Source organism: Boleophthalmus pectinirostris, unplaced genomic scaffold (genome assembly GCF_026225935.1).
Source record: "Boleophthalmus pectinirostris isolate CB_2022bp ecotype Guang Dong unplaced genomic scaffold, ASM2622593v1 HiC_scaffold_5, whole genome shotgun sequence".
NCBI classification, from domain to species: domain Eukaryota; kingdom Metazoa; phylum Chordata; class Actinopteri; order Gobiiformes; family Gobiidae; genus Boleophthalmus; species Boleophthalmus pectinirostris.
The window spans coordinates 33,858,061-33,885,809 of NW_026571404.1; the positions used below are offsets into that span (position 1 = coordinate 33,858,061).

Here is a 27,749-nt window from a genome sequence, read left to right on the forward strand (position 1 = left end):
AACAATAACTGAAATATTGTGATATCAATATTGTCAAAATTCTCACAATAATATCACGGGCTGTCACAATATATTAAATAACTTTCTTTGCTTAAATTCAATGTTGTTCATTGGTGCAGCAACAGGCATGCATCCATTTTCTTCCGCTTATCTGGGGCTGGGTCATGAGGGTAATCTAAGCATGTCATGGTTCGGGATGTGTGCGCACCGCACGGTCTCCACGGTTCCTGGCTTGAGCATTGTAGCCTCGTGCCCGTATGTGACCTGTTTCACTTTGGCGCAAAAGAAGAGGTGTGGAGGGAGGGTGCTGCACGTCACATGTAGAAATGGCAAGTAGGAGAGAAGAGGGCCGCCTGGAGATGGAGGATGCGCTCGTGTCATTACCTCGCAAAACCACAGCTGTGTCACTGCAAAGGAGACTCCAACGACAGCTGCAGCAGGACGTACACGCGCAGCACTGACTCTGTGTTTGTCGATGGGAAAGACGCTCAAACTTGACGGGGCGTGTTTAGCCGCTTGTATCAGATTTACAGTGAAACTAACAGCAGAACAGGCTTGTATTTACCTTCTGTACAGGCTGACCACGACAAACGCCAGGAAGAAAGTTAATTTTAAAGCACTAATTAACAGTATTTCTGGACCTGGGCTCTTTGACACGACACAGAACTGCCCCAGGAGCACGTTGTGCTGATGGTAAACACATCATGCTCTCTGTGTATTTTGATGGGGATACGCGCCTCAGCTCGCATAGAGCATCAAAAAATAGGACAGATACTATTGTCTGAAATCTACGCGTGCAGGACGTGCTGCTCCATACGCACTTCTAGTGCGTACAGTGGAGCCGCCCTCAGTCACTTTCCATACATTCTAAAAGTTACACATCCAAAAGTTGCAGTTTTTATGCTCACGGAGGACAAAATACACACGCAGTGGAGCCAGGCCCTTAACCTTGCAGCCAAGAGCACAATGTCACTAAACCAAGTATCCCGACTCCTGAGGAGGGTTAGGAAGGTGGTAACATTTTTTAACCGAAGCACAACAGCTGCCTATGTCCAATAATAATGTGCTTAAAGTCAAGTCAAATTCAGTTTGTGCATGATTACATTACTAACTATAGTTTTAGAACTTTTTTAATGCTGTATCATAAATTGTGGATAATTAAGCTAACACAGCATATGATGAAGTATATTTCTGGAGATTAAATATTAAAAAGAAAAAATGACAACAAGAACCATACAGAACTGAAAACCGCGACCTTAAACCGCAATACGAACCGAACCGTGAATTTTGTGAACCGTGCCACCCCTAGTTATGATGAGAGAAAAGTAGCATATTTACAAAAGATCGCAATAAATATCGTACCGTGACATGTATATCATGAAAATATTGTATCGAGATTTGGATATCTCTCTAGGAGGAACAGGCATCTGCTTGTCTCCATGGAGATGTTATGCTTTACTTCTTCTTACTGCTTTTTAAGAGCAAATGTAGACATCACAATGTATCAGAAAGTTGGTTCTCAAAAAAACAAAACTGACCTGAAATGAACTGAATGCTCCACAGTATGGCATTAAACAGATCTTTATAGAGACAAGCCAGAGATGTCATCAGGCTAGGTTACAACTCAGATCTGTGGAGAGGCATCATGATAAAAATGTATGTTTTCTATATTGTATATTTGATACAAAAACACATTAAACAAAATACATGACATGACAGGCAAAGCAATAACATCTCCATGGAGACAAGCATGAAGAAACCACCACCAGAAGTCACATAACGCATCTTTAAATCTGTAGTATCGACGTTAACAGTGAGACGAATATCATTTTCATTCAAGCCATAACTCAGCAGATAAATAAATAACAAAGAGACACTAATCAAGTCCTCACTGACAGTTTTCTCAGGTCAGAGTTTGACTTCCTGATCACGACAACACTCCGAGAAATCGATGCACGTCTTCACCCTTCCTCCCTCCATCGATCTGTGCACCTGAGGCCAGAGCTTAACTCACTCCTCCTCCTGTGGCTGCTGTATTACACACAACAGACAACATTCAGTTTAAACGCACAGGAAAAGCCTGCATGAACCCTCAACACTGCACAAATACAACAAATATCGAAAACAGAAAGTTAGTCAAGAGCATTTTGACACCAACATTCTGCACTTTACAGATAAGTGGTTTTACTTTTACTAGGTGGGAAGAGTACTGAAAATGTGTACTCAAGTTTAAAAGTACAGATACATGTCTACCAAAAATGTACTGAAGGAAGTGAGTAATTGTAATTGATTTTACATTGAAAAATTGTCGCCGCTCTCTCTGTAACTGCTGCTCTGAGCCTCCTCATTTTGGTCTTAAAATGTTTGTATTAACCTCATTAAGCTCAAGATTCTGATGTTTTTATTTAGCCAGTTTGTCTGTAAATAAATACTCAGAACTCAACTACAAATTAGCTGCTAGCCTCATGAGCTTCATTTGACTGGAGCTTAGAGCTATGGATGATGTCACACTCCCTTAGTTCAATTTATACAGTCTGTGGGTAGGAGAAGTCGAAGTTTGTGTTGGCTTACATTTAAGTAGTAGTAGTAGTAGCAGCAGTTGTTGTCATAGTAGTAGTTGTTGTTGTAATAGTAGTAGCTGTAGTAGCAATGGCAGTAGTAGCAATAGCAGTAGTTGTTGTAGTAGTTGTAGAAGTAGCTGTAGTAGCAGTAATTGTAGTAGCAGTAGCAGTAGTAGAAGAAGCAGCAGTAGCAGTAGCAATAGAAGCAGTGGCAGTAGCAGTACTAATAGTAGAAGCAGTAGTAGTAGTATTAGCAGTAGATGCAGTAGTAGAAGCAGTGGCAGTAGCAGTAGTAATAGTAGAAGCAGTAGCAGTAGTAGTAGCAGTGGTAACAGTAGATGCAGTAGTAGAAGTAGAAGCAGTGGCAGTATCAGTAAGCAGTAGAAGCAGTAGTAGTAGCAGTAGTAGTAGTAGTAGTAGCAGTAGCAGTAGCAGTAGTAGTAGTAGTAGTAGCAGCAGTAATCGTAGTAATTATCGTAGTAGTAGTAGTAGTAGTAGTAGCAGTAGCAGCAGTAGTTGTAGCAGAAGCAGTAGTAGTAGTAGTAGAAGCAGTAGCAGCAGCAGTAGTAGTAGTAGCAGCAGTAGTCATAGTAAATCGTAGTAGTAGTAGTAGTAGTAGTAGTAGCAGCAGTAGTCGTAGTAAGTAGTAGTAGTAGTAGTAGTAGTAGTAGTAGTAGTAGTAGTAGTAGTAGTAGTAGTAGTAGCAGTAGTAGTAGTAGTAGTAGTAGTAGTAGTAGTAGTAGTAGTAGTAGTAGTAGTAGTAGTAGTAGTAGTAGTAGTAGTAGTAGTAGTAGTAGTAGTAGTAGTAGTAGTAGTAGTAGTAGTAGTAGTAGTAGTAGTAGTAGCAGCAGTAGTAGCAGTAGTAGTAATAATATTTAGTTGTTGTTCAGTTGCCTCGTCTCATCGTGGAGCATTTTGCACAAACTCTCTGTGACTGTGTGTCATTTTTCTCAGGTCCACATCTGTCATTAGACTTTCTGTGAGCCACATTCAGATGTGAAGGAGCTGAAGAGCTGTGCACGTGTCAAACCATCACACTCTGCATTAAAAACGCTTCAGTGGGAGGAGAGTAAACACTGCAAGTGCAAATCATCATCATGTCATCACATCATCCAGAGGCAGTCATTAAAAAGGCCCATATTAGGCTCTTTTCTGATCTAGTATAATGTTGTTTTCTCATCAAAAATAAAGCTAGAGTTGTGTTTTTTTTTGTTTCTTTCACACATTTAACACAAAAACCCTGCACAGTATTCAGTGTTGGGAAGGTGACTTTTAAAATGTATTCCCCTACAGATTACATACACCAAAATGTAGTTTGTAACGTAATCCATTAAATTACTTAAAGTGAGTAACGTAATCTGAATACTTTGGATTACTTGATTTGCTGTAGAGAAGCAAAGATGAGGAAATCTTCACCAAGATGTTTTGTCTGATAAAAGACAATAAAAAGCCCAGACTTTATTTAACCAAATTAACAATATTATTGATAGAAGAGGAGGAAACACATCCACGCAGCATGGTTTAGTCCTGTTAAATCCTGTTTTAGTCCTGGTTTAGTCCTGCTTTAGACCTGGTTAAGATCTAGTTTAGACCTGGTTTAGTTTCCGGCAAAGAGTGGAATTACCAAATGTTACGAACCAGTTTGTTTGGGGTGAGGGAAGTAACAAAAATAAAACCAAGATGTAAAATGGAATAAATTAAATAATGTTTAATTAACAGGAATGTAAAGGTAAATTAACAAAAGACAAAAAATATACAGAAAACAACCTAAACTAAGAAACAGAACAACAGAATAAACAGAGTTTTGTGCCACAAAAGGGGTCACGCAGGCTTACACAAAAACGAGTGGTAAAACTTAGGGACACACACTAAACCAAAACACAAGATCCCCAAATTAAACCACATAAACCCACAAACAGAATCGAGTGACCAAATCAAAAAAGGCACAAAACAGAACTAAACTACACAAACATGAAATCAAAATGGCAGACTGGTCACCAAGGCCAGCAGCCCCGAACAGGTGCTGGTGATCTCCTTAAATAGGGGGAGGTGGCTGCAGGTGAGGTGGGCGTCGACTTGCCCCACCAATCACAGACCAGGGCTCGTGCAGCAGGAATCAAGAGAACTCTGCAGAAATATTACAACTAAGGCCTGGGGCCGTAACACAGAAGAAAAAAAAAAAAAAGGGATATAGCCCAAAATGTGAAAACAGGAAAATACCGCCGTGTAATTAATTTATTTCAACAAAGTAACTGTAATCTAATGACCACTCACTGAAACAGTAACTGTAACTGAATACAATTACTCATCATTTGTACTCTGATTACGTAACTCTGGTACATGTAATCTGTTACTCCCCCACACTGACAGTATTATATGGTACTTCTCTCAAACTGATGTCAGGAAGTGCTCCACTGTGTTTTTAAGCTACATACACCTTCACTAGAATCATTCTGGTGACTACTAAACAAAAGATAAAAGAAAGCCGTTAACTTAAAAACTACCACCTCATGATTAGGGCTGGGTATCAGTAAGAATTTGCCGATACGATACATACCTCGATACAGTGCACTTTTGATTCAATACGATATATTTCAAGTCGATTTGATATGGTTCAATAAAAATGTATTTATTTATTTATTTAATTAATAGGGACAGTGCATATTAATGAACATCTACTTTCCATCTGTAGTCCCTAGGCAGGTAACACCACAAATTAACACAAAAAAAAAGTGACAGTTCAAGACTAAAAATGCCCACAAGTCTGGTTTTCCTTTAGCCGCTGTTTCAAGTGGGATTTGAAAGTGGCAAGTGTTGGAGTCTCTCTTATTGATAGTGGGAGAAATAAAGGCTAAATCATGGATGTGATATTAAAAGTCTTTGTTAAACCACTTCTTGTGCAAAGTTGAACCACAGACATTTTAATCATCGAAACTGTGAAAAAGTCAAATGTGCATAAATGAGTTTCCTTCCACTAAACAAGCAACAAAACTGAAGCTCTGTAACAAAATAATTTAGTAAAATAAACCAAAAAATACTCTTGGCAATATATCGATACAGTAGTTCACTATATCGATACTGTATCATCAAAGTAAACTATAAGATATATCGATATTTCAGTATTTTTGCACACACTTAGTCATGACATCACAAGTTGGAACAGAGCATTTGAACCTTTTGGAGCTGTAGACAAACTAATAATAAAGAGTGTGAATGAAATAAAACACAACTCCAGGTCTATTTTTGATGAAGTAACAACATTATAATATGACTTAAAGTTCACAAGAGTCAATTTTGTGGAATATAGAACCTTTAAATGTGAGACAATATAAGAATGTGATTTCACCTGAAAGCCTGTAGTATCCATCATGTTATTGTAGAAACAGAAGCAAAAACCTCCATCATAAATCTTGGAGATGTTTGGCAGAATACCAAGATCCACAGTGGGCATTGAGAAAGCTGCTCTATTGAAATCCACAAAGCTCAAATCTGAACGTGAAGAGAGCAACAATGCTGCGCTGTCAAAGCAAGTCTTCATCATGTGAACCTGACAGAAGTTTGGCAGCAGGATAGTAGTGTTGTCATAATACTACAATTTCAAACTTGATTTCGACATTAAAAGGTGCTTTTCTGGTGGAGGCTCCGTCAAATGCTTTTTTCTGTGGAGATGTTATTGCTTTACCTGGAATGTTTCACAGTATGGAATTAAACCTTTTTATCTTCATGGAGAACCAGACCAAGTTACAGGTCAGATCTGTGGAGAGGCGACCCCGCTCACAGTCAGAATGTCTGTTTTTCGAGGTATTTTTAAGCTATAAAACCACCTGTAATTGAATAATGTAAAGTAGAGATGTTTAATGTCATACTGGCCATGTTTACATTATGTTTTTATTACGAATTTATAGTTTGGAATTAAATAGTTCAGAATTTAAATATTCTCGTTCGAGTTTACATGGAAGTAATAATTCCAAATTGAGGTTTACATGTAAGAGGGTGGGGTTAAATAAGTGTTTACCTCCTCCCACTCCTTTTCGGACACAAGTAAAATGTGTGAGACATTTATTTTAGTTTATTGTTACAGGAAAGAAGTATTTATTATTTTTTTAGTCTTATATCTATGTATTTAGGTTTAGGTTTAATGTCAAAATAAAAATGCATTCATACATTCATTCAAATATGTTAAATTGTCTTTATTTAATTCGGCTCAGTGTCTGGGGGTGGGGAAGGGTTCTGTTTGGACAGAGACACCGACATATTTACGTTGACCATTTGGGAATTAAGTGTTTACATGGTCTTTTTAAAGCGGAATAAATTTGCATTCAGAATTAAATTATTTTTATTTGGAATTAAAGCTCTCATGTAAATGTGGTGAGTGTGGTATTACTGCTTTTTGCGTACTATAGCGCTCTGGATTATAAGGCGCTCTGTCACTGAATGGTCCATTTTCAAACTTTACTTCTTGTCATTATCCGAGTCAGTGTGGTTACTGTTCCCTGGCAGTTCAGTGATGATTTCGGTCTTGGTGAAAGCTCGGACCACGGATGATACTGAGCCTTAGCCCAGGCGTCCACGATCCATGGGCAGATAGTAGAGGAATCACAGTATGTATTACTCCGCGATGCTCCTGACTATGGGAGCCGTAATGCTGCAAGTGGTGCGGCTTTGTAGTTTACTAAAGTCGTACTAAGACGCCCCAATTCATATATAAAATATATATATAAAAAGGCGCTCTGGATTATAAGGCGCACAAGTCTTTTAAGTGTGCCCTATAGTGCAGAAAATACAGTAAAATGATTATCTTCATGGAGACCAAACCAGACCAAGTTACAGGTCAGATCCATGAAGAGGCGACACCGCTTACAATCAGAGTGCCTGTTTTTCTAGATATTTTTGAGCTATAAAACCACCTGTAACTGAATAAATGTGAAGAAGAGCTGTTTCGTGTCATACTGTGGAACATTCCAAGCAGAGCAATAACATATCCATAGACACAAGCAGGTGAAGCTACACAATGCACCTTCAAAGCTCACAAGAGAGCGTAATATCCGTGCGACGTCGTATTGGGCCTGTAAACACACTGCACTGGAGCCATGTTTGTGGAGATTAGCCTGGGCAGATCCGTGGACAGGTGGACATTTACATTTCGGGAGCTTAGCCAACAGAGCGGGAGCAGGTGGAGCACTTTGAGAGACAAGTCATGAATCAACAAAATGGCACCTGCTCGTGGGTGGGACCTGCTCATTTCAACTGTTCAAACTTTAAAACAGAAAAAAATGGTAAATGATGCTCGCTAGAAAGAAAACTTGGCATTGAAATGAACGCAGTGTGTGTTGTGGAACTTTTCGGATGGAGGACCTGCTTGTCTCCATGGAGATGTAATTGCGGTGCTGGAATCTTTCACAGTATGGCATTAAACTATCTAAATCTATCTTGCATTTATTCATTTATAGGTGCTACAAAATATATCTTCAAAAACAGGCTCGCCTCTCCATAGATCTGATTAGTAACTTGGTCTGTTTGTAGCCTGCTTGTCTTCAGGTAGAAACGGAGATACAACTAGGCTTGATGTTGTCTGCTTCATTAGGATAGATGAGTTTAATGCCATACTGTGGAACTTTTCTGGTAAAGCAATAACAAGTCAGATCTGCGGAGAGGCAAGAACCGAATGCCTAACAAACTTGGAGTTGTGTTTTGTCTCATTTACACATGTTTAACACAAACTGCATATTTAGACTCTCAAATGGAAAACATTCTCTTCCACCTTGTGATGTCATGTGGTAACAGGAAGTGCTCCGCTGTGTTTTTAAACTCAACACATCTTCACTAGAATCATTTGGATCATTTCATCCCTGGAACTGCCAAGCTCTCCTGAACTAAAGGTAAATATATCTATACATTATTTGTTTATTTCATTCATAAAATATAAAAAGACACAGTGTCATAACATTAAAAATACAAGAAATGAATGAAAAGAAGCAGAAAGAAGAGTCAGCTCATGTTATCTGCCCAATCTTCCCTTTTCCAGACAATACATGAACACTGACAGTTACTTTAAAACAGTCTTTCCCAAACTTTTTTCCCATATTTTAAAAGTCACAAACCTTTGCGACTCAAGTCAATAGACATTATTCATAAATCACAAATAAAGGTGAATTTTCCCATTATTGAACATTAATGAGAATATTTTATTGTTGACTGAGTGATCGTGTCTCTGAACAATTAGTATTATTCAAGTTTTAAACAATCAAAAACAGTCATGGAAGAAGCAATAAAAAGATCCAGAAGTTGCTTATTTGGACATTAAATGAAGCTCATTTCTTTTTCTTTTCAACATTCAATTGAACCAGAAATATTGGAACAAAATAGTCCAAAAAATAATTACAAAAAGATTAGAAATTATACAAAACATTTCAATATGTGTCAGAACTGTATATTGCAGAGCTACAAGCAGATCGTGACAAGGCAACCCCCCAAAAAATCTCTTGCAACCCACTGTGCTTTAAAACATTTCATTTCAGTCACAGTTATTAATCAATTGCAAACAGAGATCATCATTTTTATGCACAACAACTTAGTTTACTTGTTCATACATACACATTGCACTGGATTTTATGGTTTTTTTTATGTCATCATTGTACCTGATCCTTTGATTTCTTTGTCAAGACTATTCCATAAGTTAATTCCTTTCACAGCAATGCTTCGCTCCATAACCTTGGTCCTGAATCTGGGTTTTTTAACCCTTTAACAGTGTCACAAATATGCAACACCGCACCACAAAACTGTTTGGATCAAGATATAAGCTGAGATAGCGGCTGCATTCCCCCAGTGCAGGTTAGTGCATATGCAGGACCTTCCACTAGGAACCTTTGGCAAGCACTTGTTTCTAGTTGTTGCAAATTTGCATCATACCCAAATTTCTATTTATTTATTTTTTGCTATAGTCAAATTAATAATCTCAACTTAATTTACCATCTACTTAAAGGCAAAAACACACACAAAACATGTTTTTATGTACATCTAGATGTAGGTTCTTTTTTAATTGTAGTGGCTTGTTCTCATCTCAAACATACTTTGAATATTTACAGGTAACACTCTGCACTTTTATACTTGACTTTGAGGAGACTTAAAGTCAACAATATCATAAATTTTCAACACTTTACGATTAACAAATAATGGTTTGGATGGCTCTCTGTTGGTGATAATTCTCAAGGCCCTTTTCTGTAAAATAAAAAATGACTGTAGGTGAGTTTTACACGTTCACCCCCAAATTTCCACACAGTCCATCAGATATGGTGGAATGATGGAGTTACACAAGGTTAATAATGCTGCACTATTTAGTTAAAAAGGTAGCTGTTAACTTGAAAACTACCACTATATGACATCACAAGGTGCAACAGGGCATTTTGAGCTTTAGAGACGTAGACAGACTTATAACCATGTTACTCAGACATGTGTGAATGAAACAAAACACAACTCCAGGTCTGTTCTTGATGAGGCAACAACATTATAACATGGCTTAAAGCTCACAAGAATCACTTTTGTGTAATATAGCACCTTTAAACCTGGATAGATGAAACCAAAAACTTTTAAAATAAAATAAAAATATCTGTACCATAATGTAAAACTTTGATGAAAACGGTGAAATGATGTGTGTGTGTGTTGATAAAGACTGTTAGAACACAGAAGTCTCTAAATTACATGCACCAGGGCTGTGAGTCAGAAACTGCTCATTACACAGCGGGAAGCACAATTTAAACTTGGCACCAAAACATACATCCACACAGTGGTCTGAAACTCAGTTCAGACTTTACAATTTCTGCACTTGTAGTTAGCCACGTCAAGCCACAGATACTTACAAGTGTTATATTACACAACATATCTCCACTCTTGTGAGCTTTAAGTCGTGTTATAATGTTGTTACCTCCTCAAAACCTGGACTTGTGTTTTGTTTCACTCATATGCAGTGTTGGGGAGTAACAGATTACATGTACCGGAGTACAAATTATGAGTAACTACATTCGGTTACCGTTACTTTTTCAGTGAGTGGTAATTGGATTACAGTTACTTTGTTGAAATAAATGAATTAAACAGCAGTATTTTCCTGTTTTCACATTTTGGGCTATATCCTTTTTTTTTTTTTTTTCCTCAGTAATTCCACTCATTGCCGAACACTAAACCAGGTCTAAAGCAGGTCTAAACCAGGACTAAAAAAGGTCTAAACCAAGACTAAACCAGGACTAAACCAGGTCTAAAAACCAGGACTAAACCAGGACTAAACCAGGACTAAACCAGGTCTAAACCAGGACTAAAACAGGATTTAACAGGATTAAATCATGCTGCATGGACCGTGTTTCCTCCTCTTCTATGAATAATATTTTTAATTTGGTTAAGTAAAGTCTGGGCTTTTTTATTGTCTTTTAGCGGACAAAACATCTTATGTTACAATATCCTGGTCTTTCCTTCTATACAGCAAATCAAGTAATCCAAAGTATTAAGATTACGTTACTCACCTTAAGTAACTTAATGGATTACGTTAGAAACTACATTTTGGGGTATTTAATCTGTAATCTGCAGGGGAATACATTTTAAAAATAACCTTCCCAACACTGCTCATATGTTTGTGAATCTTATTATTATCAATTTGTTTAGATCTCTAAAGCTCAAAATGCTCAGTTCCACCTTGTGATGTCATGAAGTGGTAGTTTTTAAGTTAATTGCTACCTTTTAGCTTGAGTTCAGTAAAGATTGGCAATTCCAGGACTCCAAATGACTTTAGTGAAGGTGTATGGAGTTAACCGTCTTGTTTATAAAATGTGCTATACAAATAAAGTTAGACTGGATGGAAAATCACAGTGGAGAATTCCCTGTATTACCACATGCAGTGTTTCCCACACAAAATAGGTTAGGCAACGTGGTGCTGCCGAAAAAGTGAGGAGCAGCACAGGGAGATTCCGTGCACAATGAAGAAGTGAGGAGCCATAGTTTTGCGAGGATTCACGTGGTTCGGGGAGACATAGTCAAAGCGGGGGCCACTTATTGTCAAGGCAGCCTCCTTAACTATGAAATGCTGCGGGAAACACTGACATGACATCACAAGGTGGAACAGTGTGTTCTGTTCACGAGAAGAACTCATCCTAAATCTGCAGGGTTTCTGTGTCAAACGTGTGAATGAAACTAAAACACAACTCCAGGTAAATCTGTGATGACGAAACAACATTATAACATAAAATAGCGTAATGTGAACTCTTTAAACTGAAGCCCACAGTTCGTTTGATCAGGATATTTGTTTAGAAGAATACAGGGAAAACCAGTCCGTCTGATCCGGGAATGAGAGCCTAAACATGCAAGTCATTTAAGTATACAAGATTAGTGTGCAGCCAAAGTTTGTGTAGACTCTTGTTTGCTTGTGGTGTTGTGCCTGATTTTCATTGTTAAAATGCTTAAAAAAAGACCAGCTCAGTTTAAAATGTTTGCAGTGGTCCAAACACATTCAATTCCTAACAACCTTTTAGTAGAGATGCTGGGTTTCAGATGACATCTTAACATCTATAGGCCAATGTTATTCAATACAGATGGGAGGGCTGCTAAAATTATTATTGTTCTGCAGATTTCTGTGGGAATGGTCTTGGGTCTAGTCAGTAATAGAAATGATCAGGTTCTATATTTGGGAATTTACTAGAGATGGGACAAGACACAATTTCCACAAGATGAGATGAAATACGAGATTGAATCCACAAGAACGAGACAAGATTTCATATTTTGTTTCCATTCTAGTACGGCTCTTTGGAAGTGTAAGACATCTAATTCACCAATAAGTAATCCTTTTTGGCCAATTCAGATATAAACACTTGAAACAAGATAAGATAATAAGATAATTTTTCTCATGTGTGCACAATCATCTCACAATTTTGTCTTGTGAGATCTTGTAGAATTTACCTTTCCAGTACTTCTTGGCAAAGTACAATGTAATCAATAGGAAAAACTGTCTCTTTCCCCCATCTGGAAATATAACATCACATTCTAGAATCTGAAAAGCCCCAATACGATACTGACAGCAGATATCGGTGCTGATCTTAGGTATTGTGATGATTGGAAACCGGTTGATCTATAAATTTGTGTAATAAGTTGATCTACTTTTTCTTTTTACCATCTGTGTTTAAAAAACGTGTAGGAATATATTTTTAGTGTCTGCCTTAGTATTGGTTAGTGTTTGGTATATTAAGAAGTTGCAGATACGATATCTCAATACAGAGGCCACGATACAATACATATCTCGAGACAGTGAGCTTTCGATTCGATATGATTCGATACAATATATTTCAAATTGATTCAATACAGTTCATTAAAAAGTAAAGGCTAAATCATGGCTGTGATACTAAAAGTCTTTGTTAAACCACTTCTTGTGCAAAGTTCATATGAAACACAAACATTTTAATCATCGAAACAATGAAAATGTCAAATGTGTTGCATAAACAAGTTTTTTTCCTCTAAACGAGCAACAAAACTGTAACAAAATTATTTACTAAAATGTACCAAAAAATCCTCTTGGCAATATATCGATACAGCAGCTCACAATATCGACACTGTATCACCACATTAAATGATACGATATATCAATACTTCGATATTTTTGCACACCCCTAGTCACTGTTGGGTAAGTTACTTTAAAACTGTAATGTGTTATTTAGGACTTGTTACCGTCATTTCAAAGTAACTCGTTACATTACAATATTACTGCATTTAAAATGTAAAACATTACATGACTATTGCAGTACTTTAAGTTACTCTCACCAAAATAACTGCGAAGATGCTCAACTTTTGGACCATATATGGACTGAACCAGGACTAAACCAGAACTGAACCAAGGACTGAACCAGGACTAAACTAGGTCTAAACCAGGTCTAAACCAGGTCTAAACCAGGTCTAAACCAGGACTGACCCAGGTTTAAACCAGGTCTAAACAGTGTGGAGTTCTGCGCCGATCCTTTCACCCGTGGTTACCTGACAGTCTACTCAGGTGCGTTTCCGCCGTTTCACCTCTGCTGATATCGTGGTGATTTTAGCAAATTTCTATGAAGAAAAACCCACCATTTCAATCTAGGTTAAAAAAAGCATTGTAACGCACATCACTGACATTTGTACCGAGTAAAATATGACCTTTTTTTCCCAGTTATTCGTTACTTTTATAACGAGTTACTCCAGCACTGCCCCTAGTATCGGTTGATATTGAGTAACAGCAGATATTTTAAGCCAAATTATCAACACGGTATTAAAACAGAAAGAGCTGGATCGTGCACCTCTACTTTTTAGCATCCCAATTATTCATTGCGAGTTTGTGTATTCACGGTAAAGCTAGTAATAAATAGCAGGCTAACAGCACAATTCCTGGTTCGCTTTATAACTATATGCAGACAGTTTCAGTTTGCAGTCTCCTTTTAAAAAGCTGTTTTAATAATCTATCTACTTAGGCAAAACAAGTTTGACTTAATTACATGAACAAAACTGGTACCGCCCCTTTATTTTAATTACCATCGAGATGCCAGTAACTCATGGTTTGTTAGGGAAATCCTCACTCATTGAAGCCGGTAGAAGGAAGAGAAAAAAAAAAAAAGTTTGTCAAAATCTCAGAAAGAATCCATGAGTCATTGACAAACAGGAACACGATTCAATAAACAATAGCAACTTCCCTGACAGGTGATAAAGATGACAGGTGACACAGATTCTTCCCTGAGCTTGAAAAAAACTCCACTATATTTATTAACAAAGAAAGTCCAGTGTACTACCTGTACATTTTTTGGTTATTCCAGTGAATCCACACACGACATTAGACACTTGAACATTAGGACAGGTGACAATGACAGAAAAACACTAAACATTTCCCCTGGGTGGTAATTCCTGTGGACTATCTCACTGAAATCTTATCGCACTTGCAAAATCATTCAATTACACAATAAGAATAACATTTTTTCAGAGTATGTAACTCCTGTAATTGAATAAATACAAGATACATAAGTTACCTGTCATAACTGTGGAAGCGATTCAAGTACGTATTTGGGCTGTAACGATATCCAAGTCTCACAATACGATATCGTCACGGTATGAACCTCACGGTACGATATTTATTGCGATATGGTGGGGAGGCTCATGATTAGGGATGTAAAAATATCCACATCTCTTACGATATTTACCTAATATTTTCACGATATACATCTCACGGTACGATATTTATTGCAATATTTTGAGGAGGCTAACAAAAGTGTTAATATGATACTTTTTCTTAATCCAAAGAACTAAGACTTAAAAATGCTTAGAACTGTTATTTCTTCATGTAGTCTACGCTGAAATGGAGCAAAGGATCAAGGTCTATGTAGTTCCCTTTGTATTTTTTAACTACTGCTGCACCATCACTCTTAATTTAAGCAAAGAGAATTGTAATTACCTCGGCCAAGGAGGTTATGTTTTTGCCGGCGTTTGTCTGTTTGTTTGTTTGTCTGTTTGTCTGTTTGTTTGTTTGTCTGTTAGCAACATAACTCAAAAAGTTATGGACCGATTTTGATGAAATTTTCAGGATTTGTTGGAAATGTGAAAAGGAAGAACTGATTTCATTTTGGGGGTGATCCGGAAGAAATCCTGGATTCTGGATCACTTTGAAATTTTAGTTAACATTGTGGTAAATGGGGCCAAAAATTTTGTTTCTCAATATCTCGGTTAATTATTGACCAAACCCCATGAAATTTGACTCAGGGATGGACAATGGGATCCTCTTTCATATTCCAAAGGCTGATCCGGATCTGATCCAGAAGACTGATTTTATCGCAATTTATATAAAAAATGGGGGTAGTCCTTGGCGGAGGTCTGCGCTCTCTGAGTGCTTTTCTAGTTTGATATATTGTGATCGTCCACGATATTATTGTGAGACCTTTGACGATACAGTATCACGATATTTCGGTTATTGTTACATCCCTAGTACATATACCTTCAAAAACATGCAAACACCTATAACTGAACAAATACAAGATACTACAGATCAGTTTAATGCCATAGTGTGAAACATTTCAGCAATTACATCTTCATGGAGACAAACAGGTCCTACATCATAAATGTTACACAACACTAGGGCTGGGTATCATTAAGAAGTTGCAGATATAATACATACCTCGATACACAATACACTTTTGATTCAATTCGATACATATTTCAAATTGATTCAATACAGTTCAAATAATGGCTAAATCATGGCTGTGATGATTGTTAAACCACTTCTTGTGCAAAGTTAATATGAAGCACAAATATTTTAATCATCAAAACCGTGAAAATATCCAATGTGTTTCCTTCCTCTGAACAAGCAGCAAAACTGTAGCTCTGTAACAAAATAATTTAGTAAAATATAACAAAAATACTCTTGGTGATACAGCAGGCCCCAATATCAGTATTGTATCATCACATTAAACGATACAATATATTGTTGTTGTGATATTTTTGTACACCCTACACAACACACACTGCATTAAATCTGAAATCGTATCACACTTGTAAAATCACGTTCAATTACATTTTTAACACACGTCTGGAAATTGTTGCACTATTAAAGTTTAAAGTTACCACTATTACGTAACAGCTGGCCTGGATCTGTCTGACCAACCAGTCCCTTTTACTTTCCTTTTGAGTCTAGAAGGTTCTGAAATCGGACCATTAAGTGTGAAAAAACCTTGGACGGTCCAATCACAACTGCTAATTTGTATCACATGTCTCTCAAATGCAGAAGACATCTCCTCTCCAAAATTCTTGTAACATTCAGAACAAAATACACAACTTTTACATACGTTTGGAGCTTTGATTGTTGCTTCTACAAAAATCTATGCCGTTTCTTGGCTCGCTGTGTTATTTTTTCTGCTTTTTTTTTACTCCTAAATCTCCGTGTTTGTTTTGACATGGTGAACCATACGTCTTTCTGACTGACTAATCCACCTGTCAATCATGCCCTCCAAAATCAGGGAGCCATAATACAGCTCCAGCTCTACTCGTCTTTGTAAAGTTTGGTCAAAGCATGTGGTTCTGGCTGGAGAGGTAAGCCTGGATCCTTTACAGCACTATGTAACTTTTTGGTTGGGGGTCCGTCACCAGCTTGTTTTTATGGCTATGTCATTGCTCTGTCTAGAATGTTCCGCAGTATGACATTAAACAGCTCTGCCTTACATGTGTTAAAATACAGCTCAAAAATACCTACCATATTTTCCAGTCACTCCGTAGTATAAGTCGCACCAGCCAAAAAATGCGTAATGAAGAAGAAAAAAACATATATAAGTCGCACTTTTTGGGGAAATGTATTTTATAAAATCAGAGACCAGGAATCGACATTTCATCTTGAAAGACAAATTATAGTAATAACAACAGAATAGAGAACAACAGGCTGAATAGGTGTTAATATGTTAACGTCATATATTTATGTTGCAGCAAATATATACTATCGGAATAAACCAGCTGCAGTATCCCGGTTTCTCATAACCGGGATACTGAAACTGTATACATGCACCATGACGAAACCGGGATACTCAAAAAACCAGATCATAACCAGGATACTCATGTCCATGTATACGCACTCAGTGGTACAGGAGTAATAGTAGTACTAGATCCTGACACACAAGACTAGAGTGCACTCTTGCAGCTGTCAGGCTGAACATTTTCTTATATAAGATGCCCCGGAGTATAAGTCACAGGACCACCCAAACCATGAAAAAAACGCGACTTATAGTCCAAAAAATACGGTACATAAATAGGCCTTGTGACTGTGAGCGGGGTCAGCTCTCCACAGATCTGACCTGTAACTTGGTCTGGTTTGGTCTCCATGAAGATAAAAAGATTTAATACCATAATGTGAAACATTACGGACAAAGCAATAACATCTCCATGGAGAAAAGCACCAGAACAGTTGCGCAATGCACCTTTAAATTCCAAGTTTGCTCCAAAATCCAGAGCAAATCCCTACTTTCTCAACTATCTCCAGCCAAAAAGTTTATATCTTTTCAAACTGGTTATCCAAGAGAAATGATTTACAACCAAGTCAAACCACATTGTGTAAAAATATATATAATAAACTTGACCACAAACTCTACCAGTCGGGTCAAAAAGGCTCATTTGGCGATGGGAAAAGAAAACCTCAAACCAAAGTGGAAACAAGTCCTCACTTACCAGTAAATATAGTAATTTTAACCAGTACAGGCTGCTATATGCTCCACCAGACCAACTAGTGTTTATCTAAAGTGAACACTCACAGTATGGTCGTCTATGGACAGCAGTAAGAGCTAACTGGCCTCGCTATAGTTCAGAACGCTCAAAGAAAAGCTGCTAGAATTTTTTTTATTTTTATTTTTTTTAGAGACTTTGGGAGTAAGGCAAACAAGGAAAAAAATACAAATAAAGGGCTCATATTACGCTATTTTCTGATCTATGTTATAATGTTGTTTTCTCATCACAAACAGACCTGGTGTTGCGTTTTGCTGGATTCTCACATATTTAACACACAAACCCTAAATTTTTTGGCATATTTGAGAAAACTAAGGGTGTAACGATATCGAGGTCTCATGATACTATATTGTCAGTGTGTCCTCATCACAAACAGACCTGGAGTTTGTTTCATTCACACGTTTAACACACAAACTCTGCATATTTAGGCATACTGACTTCTTCCCTCAAATGTAAAACCCACTGTTACATCTAGTGACGTCATGTGATTATGCACGAGGACTACGTTTACACTGAAACGAATCTGCATATCACCTTATCGGAAACAATCTGTGTTCAGACACAGGTCGTTTCTGTGTCCGCAAGCCTTCCCTATCGCTAACCTACACCACCTTTGAGCATATTTGTTTACGTTTTACAGAAACAAAACTTAAAACCACATCGATAATTTGCATAAACTAAGCACTCAAAAAAACAGCTACTATTGTGTGCTGATGTGGTCAGCTTCTTTTGCACTAAAGGACACGACTCAGTGGCATATGAGTGCTCTCCCTATGACAGAGGGGTGTTCTGCTGATGGTGAGTCTGTTCTGTGCTTCTATCGCGTTGGAGATGGTTCATATTAAACTTCAGAGATTATATGTCTGCAGGTCGTACACACAGACCTTATATATAATCGTTCCATCTCTGGGGCCGTTTTCATACGTACTTGTGTGGACGGGCCCTAGGGATGTTCAAAAATATTGAAATATCGATACATGGTACAATTTAATTTGATGATACAGTATCGATATCGTGGGCTGCTGTATTGATGTATCGCCAAGAGTAATTTTTGGTATATTTGACTAAATTATTTAGTGAAAAGCTATAAAAGTGTTGACATTTTCACTGTTTTGATGAGTAAAATGGGTGTTTTTCATATTAACACTTGACTTAGTAAATTTTTAGTTTCACAGCCATGATTTTGTCTTTTTTTCACTGAACTGTATCAAATTGATATGAAATATATATCGAATCATACTGAATCAAAAGTTCACTGTATTGAAAAATGTATTGTATTGTAGCCTATGTTTCAAGGTATGTATCATATCAGCAACTTCTTAATGATACCCTGCTCTATTATACAGGAAACTCTCCACTGTGTTAAACTCTATACACCTTTGCAAAAGAAGAAATTCAATTTGTCAACTGGGCAAAAGTTTATTTTGGTCAAATACGTATCGCAGCCCATACACCTTCATTAGAATCATTTGGATAATTTCAGCTCTGGAATTGCCAGTATCTAGTAAAAAAAAAAAAGGTACAAAGCTTCTTGTGTTGTTTTTTAAAGACAATAAAGTAAAGTGTATTTACCTTGTTGACATGTTTCTGCTGTATGTTCAGAATTGTCCCTGGTGTTGTTGGTGATGTGTCGTATATCAGCTGTTGTGATTTCCTGTGGGCGTGGTCAGTTGTTGTTACTGCCTGTGGGCGTGGTCAGTTGTTGTTACTGCCTGTGGGCGTGGTCAGCCTTATGGACCTGTCAGGTCGCTCAGACTCCCATCGCCGGTGTTCTCTGGAGGAGGGTGTCCCAGGTGTGTGAAAGGAGGAACGCTCCGTCATCATGGTTAATGCTGCCCGTGCCTTGTTTCCTGATCTCAATGTTCTCCCTGATCCAGCGTTTGAACTTGTTGCTCTCTGATCCAAAGACCCGTGCCCCGTCCCAATCCAGAGTGTGCTTGTGTGTTATGTTTCTTTTACAGTGTCTGATATGGAGGAGTTTAGGTTTTCCTGCTCTGCTTTGTCTTTTTGTGTTCTGGTGAGTCTCCTTGATGTTTCCTTTTTGCTTTTCAAAACATGACAACAATGTAAATACACTTAACTGTATTGTCTTCAACAAAGAACCAAAGAAGTTAAAGTACATAAGAAGATAAAATTAACGTCTTTGGTTAAAAAGGTATAAAGACTGTCAGCTCATGACATCACAAAGAGGAACAGAGCATTTTGAGCTTTGGAGATTAACAGTAAAGGGTCACTCAAACATACAGTAAGTCAATGAAACAAAACATAACTCTAGGTATGTTTTTGATGAGGTAACAACATTCCAACATGACTAAAAGCTCAAAAGAATCAACTTTGCGTAAGATAGGACATTTTAAAGAGAAAACTGCATTCAGCCTTATCTGTCAACATCCAAAAACTCCACAAGATTTCAACGTTTTTTGGGGGTTTGGATGAGAACTGAAAGCACACACTTGAGTCAGCAGTTCAGTTCGGGCTAGGGAGGCAGTCTGTGACACTGTCCTCATACTAGGGGGGGTGTTTCATTTCACACAAAATAAAAACAGACATTTTCACTTCTCTCTCTCCCTCTCTGTGCCGGGAACACTTAATTTGATATATAACACAGGGCAAACATTTCGAAGAATACAGCACTTTGCAACTGATATCATCAACATTCTCTGCGGGGGCTGCGACGCTAACTGTAGGCTCTGCTCTGTCTGAGACTTTGTTAAACAAAAGGAAAGGGTAAAGTCTAACACAAAAAGTACTGACTTAGCTGGAACTACAAAAGCTGAGCTGATTTGTGCTGTTAAACAAATCTCTCACGCATAAAATAAGTCACAAGCTAGCTGTATGAATCCATTTTGCTTTTTTTTTGAGTTTTCAGACATGGTTTGCTAATCTGTGCATTGACTCACCATCATAACTCTAAAGATGCACTCACACTAGGACTTTAAAACAATGCCCAAGCACAGATCGCCTCTAAAGTGCAGTACATTTGTCCAGTGTGAGCGCAATCGCACTGTGCTCAGGTGCTGTGACAGAAGTTTAGCTGCCCTCACTGCTCCACACTGTTTTTATATCCATAAACTCACGGAGGAGCGCGTACCATAAGAGGACGCACATCACCCTCATTATTTAATAGATACTTCTGCCGCTGGATTTTTTTTTCTCAGCTTCTCTAGCAAATGTAAACAAACGGCACCATGTGATTACGTCGTCGTAATGTGTCGTTCGGATGTGCAGGTGTGAGTGTGGGGCATAAAACCCTACATAATCGTGCTTGAGAACATCATGGTTCTAAAGTCCTAGAGTGAGTGCGCTCTAAATCTTCCATCATTAGAAATACATGTAGAGCACCCCCAGCATGAAGCCCCTGCAAACTATCAATATTGTATAAGCAGCTCTTGAGGTCAAATAGGTCCACTGTGCACTGTCTGCAGCAATGAAAGAACTTTATTGTCCAATTATTAGGAACTATGTGTTAGCATGCTAGTTGTCATTGCTTTTCATGGCAAAACTCCAATCTGGTCTTTGAGAGTTGTGAAAAGCTTTTGTTTTGTTTTTTGTTCTGATGTTGATACCAACACAAACAGGACGACAGTGGCTCAGTTGGTAGAGCGTTTGTCCACTGAGCCGAAGGTTGGTGGTTTGAATCCTGCTCTCAACATAAAAATCACTGGTGAGCAGTCAGATCCACTGACCCGCAGGTTGGCTGGTTGTTGTGTCCTTGGGCAAGATACTCAACTCACCTCGCCCCCAGTGTCAGTGTACAGTGGTGTATGAATGTGTGTGTGAATAGGTGTGTGGTTCCTTGTTGTAAAGTGTTTTGAGTGCCTTGATGGTGGAACAGCGCTGTATAAAATTTACAAATGGCGTATGGTAAACAAGTATCCAAATGTGTGTTGTAACTTATTTATCATATAAAGTCACTACAGAACAGCTTTGAAAAAATACATGTTCAATGTCATGAGCTGTTTTGGGTCATTATTGGTCAGTCCACTCATAGACCAAAATGGGATATCAACTGATCTGATATTTTGGAAGCCGATACTCAATCCATCAAAAGTTTTAATATCGCCACCAATATGGGATACCAGTATCATATTTGTGCGTCCCTACTTGTAAACTCATCGCTGTGAATAATTAGGATGCTCTGAATGCATAAAGTATTCAAGGAATCACTTTGAACCACTGCAAACTGAACTACTTCTGTTTTTCTCATTTTTTAGAGAGAACAAAATGAAGTATGCCACCTTTAAACCAAGGATAAAAGCTCATTAAAAAATTAGCTATTTTGTATTTCCCATTAGCTCGAGGACTTTCCCCAGCAAGGTCAAACCATTGTCTGCTTGGATTTTCACGAGGAAAATTACAATGAGAAGCATCATAGAGAAAGCCCAAACAAAGCTGTGATAAAATCTTCAGCTAAAGGTTAAGGAAATGAGGAAGTCCACCTGAGAAAGAGATAGAGCACAGAGACTGATAATGATCTCCACAAACTGCATTTCTCGTGATGCTGAGTCATAGATAGAACTTTGAGTGAAATGCTTCGTCACACTTATTCAAACCTGGCTGTCAGATCAAACTATGAGCTGTTTCTAGTTGTAATATACCATTTTACAATTCAAATGAAGTTACGTTTGGCTATTAGGTATTTTACGTTTGGCTATTAGGTATTTTTCTAAACAAGGGCTACAAAAGGCCCCTTAACACTGGACAGTCCAACAATAACATGTAGTTCCTTTTTGAGGGTTGGTCAAATGAGACAAAGTACAAGATACCAAAACTAGTACAGAAACTAGTGCAGATACTCATTTGTGCAGGTATCAGAACTAAAAAAAAAAATTCCACATCAGCAGGCCAGAAATGAACCTTTCCTGAATAGCTTTAGAAGGATTTTGAAAGATCATACAGACAAGTCTTTGAAGAGGTGACCCCACTCACTGTCAGAACTAGGCCTGTAACGATAACAGATTTTGCTGGATGATTAATTGACCAAGAATTTATTGTGATAAACGATAATATTGACATTTTGAGACCAATTTCAACTAATATAATGACAATTAGGGATGGGCATGATTAATCGATTAATCGATAATTGATCATTAAGAATTTCATCGATTACGTTCATTTTAATCGACAAACCGAATGTAAGTTGCAATGCGTAGCGTGACCAACCAGGGGTCCGTACATGTGTCTCTCTGCACTCAGAAGGAGCGAGACACAAACATTCGGTCAGTCTGCAACGTGCTGAAATGCAAATGCGGATTTAACGATGACTTGTACAAGAAATTCCACGCTTTCCGTTGCGTTCGGGACAAGTGGGAAGTGATGTGCACAATGTACAAAGCAGCACATATGTTTCGGTGTCCAGAGGGAAAAAGTTTTGCCAGGTGAGAGTCGCGCAATGTCGATGACGAGTCCCCACCTCCCTCCCCCCGTACGGTGTCCTGGTTTTGACAAACGCAAATCTGGTCACACTAACCTGTGTTCACCTGAGTCATGTCTTTTAATCCGACAGAAATTGACCGCATCAGCGACACAAGAGCTGTAGTTTTATCTTCGCTTAGTTTATGCAAATTAGCCATGCGGTTTTAAGTTTCGTTTCTGTGAGAGTTGCACAAAACTGAATTAAACACATGATAATGTCAAACGGATTGATGTGGCTCTAGAGTGGTTACGGTTTATATGTTGTAAAGTTGATTTTATTTATGCAGATTAGTAGTGCAGATAGTAATAATAATGATCATAATTTTAATATAAAAACGTTAATGATTAATCGATAATCGATCGTTAATTCTTCCGACGATCGAATAAGAAAATTTCATCGAATGCCCATCCCAACAATAGAATTTAAAAAAAAGAACATTTAACATAGGAACAGTAAGACAACCAAAACCAATAGGCTTAAATAAAACAGACTTGTTAACACAGGACTAACCTAATGTGTCTGGCTCACAGACTTGTTCACAAAAATGCACTTGAATAAACCACTGTTGAACCAAACACAACCAAATCAGTAAATAAAATTATTAAGTCTCTGTAACAAAATTGCACTTAAAAGTTATTTTAGTCACTGACTTACATTGGAATATTGCGTCTTGTCTCTCTGTGGCTGCTGCTGTGGCCTCGTCAGTTTAGTCTTGAAGAGTTTGTATGAACCTGCGACACAGGTTCCTGTTTCTCTATGAGGGAGCCTCTGTTCTGTCTGTATCGTGTTGGTCGTCCCGGGGGCAGGGATAGTTCTATTGCTCGGGTTTGGCTTTATATTGGCTGTTGGGGTTTGAGCCATTTCTCGTCGTTTGCGCACTCGCTGCATTTGACGCATGTGGCCATTGAGACGTGTCCCGCTCACCCCTGTTGATTCAGCATTGTGACTTGTTTTAGAACTCGGCGATGAACTGTTTTGTTTCTGACAGCGGCGCTAACTTGTGCTTCATTTTAGCTGCACAGACGGCGGCGCTTTCTGCACTCAGACTACGCGCGCATCCGCTGTGCTGATAAACACTGCGCACATTAGTTCAAGCAGCTTGTTAAACAAGAGGAGTCAGAGCGATAGACGCTTTCTAACATTCAGTCTCTTTGAGAGCGAGAAAGAGCGAGGAAAACAAACAAGCATGCAAATAGAATTTATCGTGACCAGAAAAGTTATTGAGCGCGTTAATTGATTTATTGATTATCGTTACAGGCCTAGTCAGAATGCATGTTTTTAAAAGTATTTTTGAGCAATAAAAACATCCATAATTGAAAAAAAAAGTATCTTATATAAAGTTAACTACCATATTGTTTTTATTTACATTACAGGCAAATCAAGAGTATCTCCATGGTGACAGAACCTCAATCAGTAAAGTTACACAGTGCACTTTTAACTCTTGTGAAAGGCTGATTCGGTCTGATCTCAGAAGCTCAGCAGGGCCGGGCCTGGTTAGTACTTGGATGGGAGACCACTGGGAAAAATCAAGTGCCACAGAGGGGTGCTAGTGGCAAAAACTGTCATTGGGTCCTTAGGCAAGACACTTCACTCACATTGCCTTGTAAGAAAGTGGTGTGTGCGTGAGTGATGGTGGTCAGGCGATGGTGAAAATTGGCAGGGTCACTTCCGTTAGTCTGCCCCAGTAGTTTACCACCACTGAGTGTGGAGTGTGTGAATGATGAACTGTGAAGCGTTTTTGAGTGTTCAGAAAAGTGCTATATAAAACTGACCCATTATTGGGAAGGTTACTTTTAAAATGTATTTCCCTACAGATTACAGATTACATACCCCAAAATGTAGTTTGTAACGTAATCCATTAAATTACTTAAAGTGAGTAATGTAATCTGAATACTTTGGATTACTTGATATTGTCATGCTTTTTAAAACTACATGAATGTAGCAACCACATCCTGCAAATTCTTGTTGGTTGTCTTCAAATTGTCTGTTGAGCCCAAGTCTCCATGAACAGACATTTGTTTGCTGTAGAGAAGCAAAGACTAGGATATTTTAACATAAGATCAGTCTGCTTAAAGACAATAAAAAGCCAAGTCTTTCCTTAACAGTATTAAAAATATTATTGATAAAGAAATCATTTTTATATGTGATCACTGCTGCCTTAAAATATGTCCACCTACTGTTAGTGTCATATTGTTTAGTCCTGGTTTAGTCCTGGTTTTAGACCTGGTTTAGTCCTGGTTTTAGACCTGGTTTAGTCCTGGTTTTAGACCTGGTTTAGTCCTGGTTTTAGACCTGGTTTTAGTCCTGGTTTTAGACCTGGTTTAGACTTGGTTGAGTCCTGGTTTTAGTCCTGGTTTTAGACCTGGTTTAGTCCTGGTTTTAGACCTGGTTTAGACGTGGTGTAAGTCTGGGTTTTAGTCCTGGTTTAGTCCTAGTTAGTTACAGTTACTCATAATTTGTACTCTGATTACGTAACGCCTGTACATGTAATTTGTTACTCCCCAACACTGAACTGACCCATTATTTACTCTATATGCTTTCTCTAAAACTACACACCCTGGAGCTGGGAAATATGAGAAAAAAAGAACCAAATTTTTTTTTTTTTTCTCCATATTGATCGATCTTGATTTAAAATTCAAGCTTCTTCCATCTTATTAAAAACAGAGACATGTGGACTTCAGGCATAAAGGACAGGGTGTCAGGATCACTACAGTTTTTATTTCGTGTTGATAAGACTAATCATTTCAGAGAAATATTTCACATTTTAAAGTTGGAATGAGTTTGTACAATATATTAAACCTACGATCGTTACATGCTCTTACTGCCACATGATTTGTTGTTGACCTGTCGATTAAAACGCACACGCCTCATCACTGAGATCGTCCAAAGTAGAGATCGCAATCTATTGATATTTAAATTTTTGGCACAGCCCTACCTCACCTCCAAATATTTTCTTCGTAACTTTCTTTTAAAACTGTACAACAACTGCTCCCTACCAAAAGAAGTGTGAACAACTCAAGAATCTGTCAGGTCTATTTCTGCATATTTTAGCACGTACACCAGCGCGTCCTGTCACCTCAGATCACTGTGGGCGAATAAACACTTTTAAAGTAGAGTGGAGGGCCCAGAATGCACCTTAAGTTTGTGTTGGTGCTTGATTAGGCCACTTACCTGCATCGACAAGAACCATAACCTAAGCAACGCACAGCTGCTACTGACACTGACACCAAACTCCCGCTACACACACTACACACACTACACACACTACACACACTACACACACACTACACAGGGCCTATATTACACAAAATTGACTCTTGTGAGCTTTAAGCCATAATATAATGCTGTTACCTCCTCAAACAGCTACATTTTACCTTTTGTTCAGTAGAGATTGGCAATTCCAGGACTGAAATCTTCCAAATGATTTCTGTAATACTACATAATGTCAAAAGGTAGAACAGTGTTTTCAGTTTGAAAGAAGAACTCAGCCTAAATATGCAGCATTTTTGTGCTAAACATGTGTGAATGAAACAGAACATAACTCCAGGTCTGTTAGGATAAGAAAACAACATTGTAACATAGATCGATATTGTGGCCACACCGGTGTGAGACAGTATTTTGACCCCCATAGTATATTGACCCCGGGGTCAACATACAGCTATAGTAAAGTGACCCCCCCATAGGATTTTGACTCCTTACTTTTTTCTTTAGTAGTTACTTTTCTGATCATTATTTCTCATGTCATTTACTATTATTACATACTGCTACATATTCACTTTCTTTTAAGGTATTTTAAGGAATGTTTTGATGGATAACGACTTGGTATTTTGTGTAAATGTAACGTATTGTTAAAATTGCAAATACATAGCAATCTTGTCACTTTTTATATTGTATTTTACATTGTTATGGCTTTTAGTTTGCAGATAAGCTTTAATCATAATGTCAATTTAGGCAATGGTTTGTAAGGATAACGACCTTGAATTTAGTCATGTTGTGTTATTAAATCTTCTCATATTCCCTATTTATCTACTCAATTGATCAACCCTGTCTATTTTAATAAGATTCCAAATCATTATACATCACTTTGATTACCTAACTAATTAATAACTACTTATCTTATTTTCAGTTAAATATGTGTACAACTAAGTAATTTTTAACATTCAAGTTATAATCAACAAAAAATGCATCTGAGTTCTTCAAAAACACTTTTAAATATGTCAATATGTTTTAATTTGAAGATATAGTATTAATATTCAAAGTTTTTCTATAGAATTCAAGTTCTTTATTAATAAAATATAGATTTTCATAGGGGGGTCAACATACCATAATAGGATTCTGACCCCGGTGTCAAAATACTATGTGGTATGTTGACCCCGGGGTCACCTCACCACAGGGTCAAAATCCTATACCACTCCGGGCCCGGTTAGTACTTTGATGGGAGTCCAGTGGGAAAATCAGGTGACACAGTGGGGCGCCAGTCACAAAAACTGTCGTTGTGTCCTTAGGCAAGACACTTCACCCATATTGCC

General features: G+C 37.9%; 1 protein-coding gene across 3 annotated transcripts in view; it reads right to left on the reverse strand.

Moving 5' to 3' along the window:
- marchf8 (membrane-associated ring finger (C3HC4) 8) overlaps nucleotides 1–27,749 on the reverse strand; it is a 435,761-nt gene that overhangs the window by 357,010 nt on the left and 51,002 nt on the right. Inside the window, exon 1 of one of the 3 annotated variants that reach the window (XM_055162636.1) lies at nucleotides 19,377–19,391. The exons of the other annotated variants lie outside the window; for them this stretch is intronic. The gene's annotated coding sequence lies outside the window, so the exon portion shown is untranslated. Of the gene's footprint in view, nucleotides 1–19,376; nucleotides 19,392–27,749 lie in introns of those variants that run through there. 3 annotated transcript variants of the gene reach the window in all.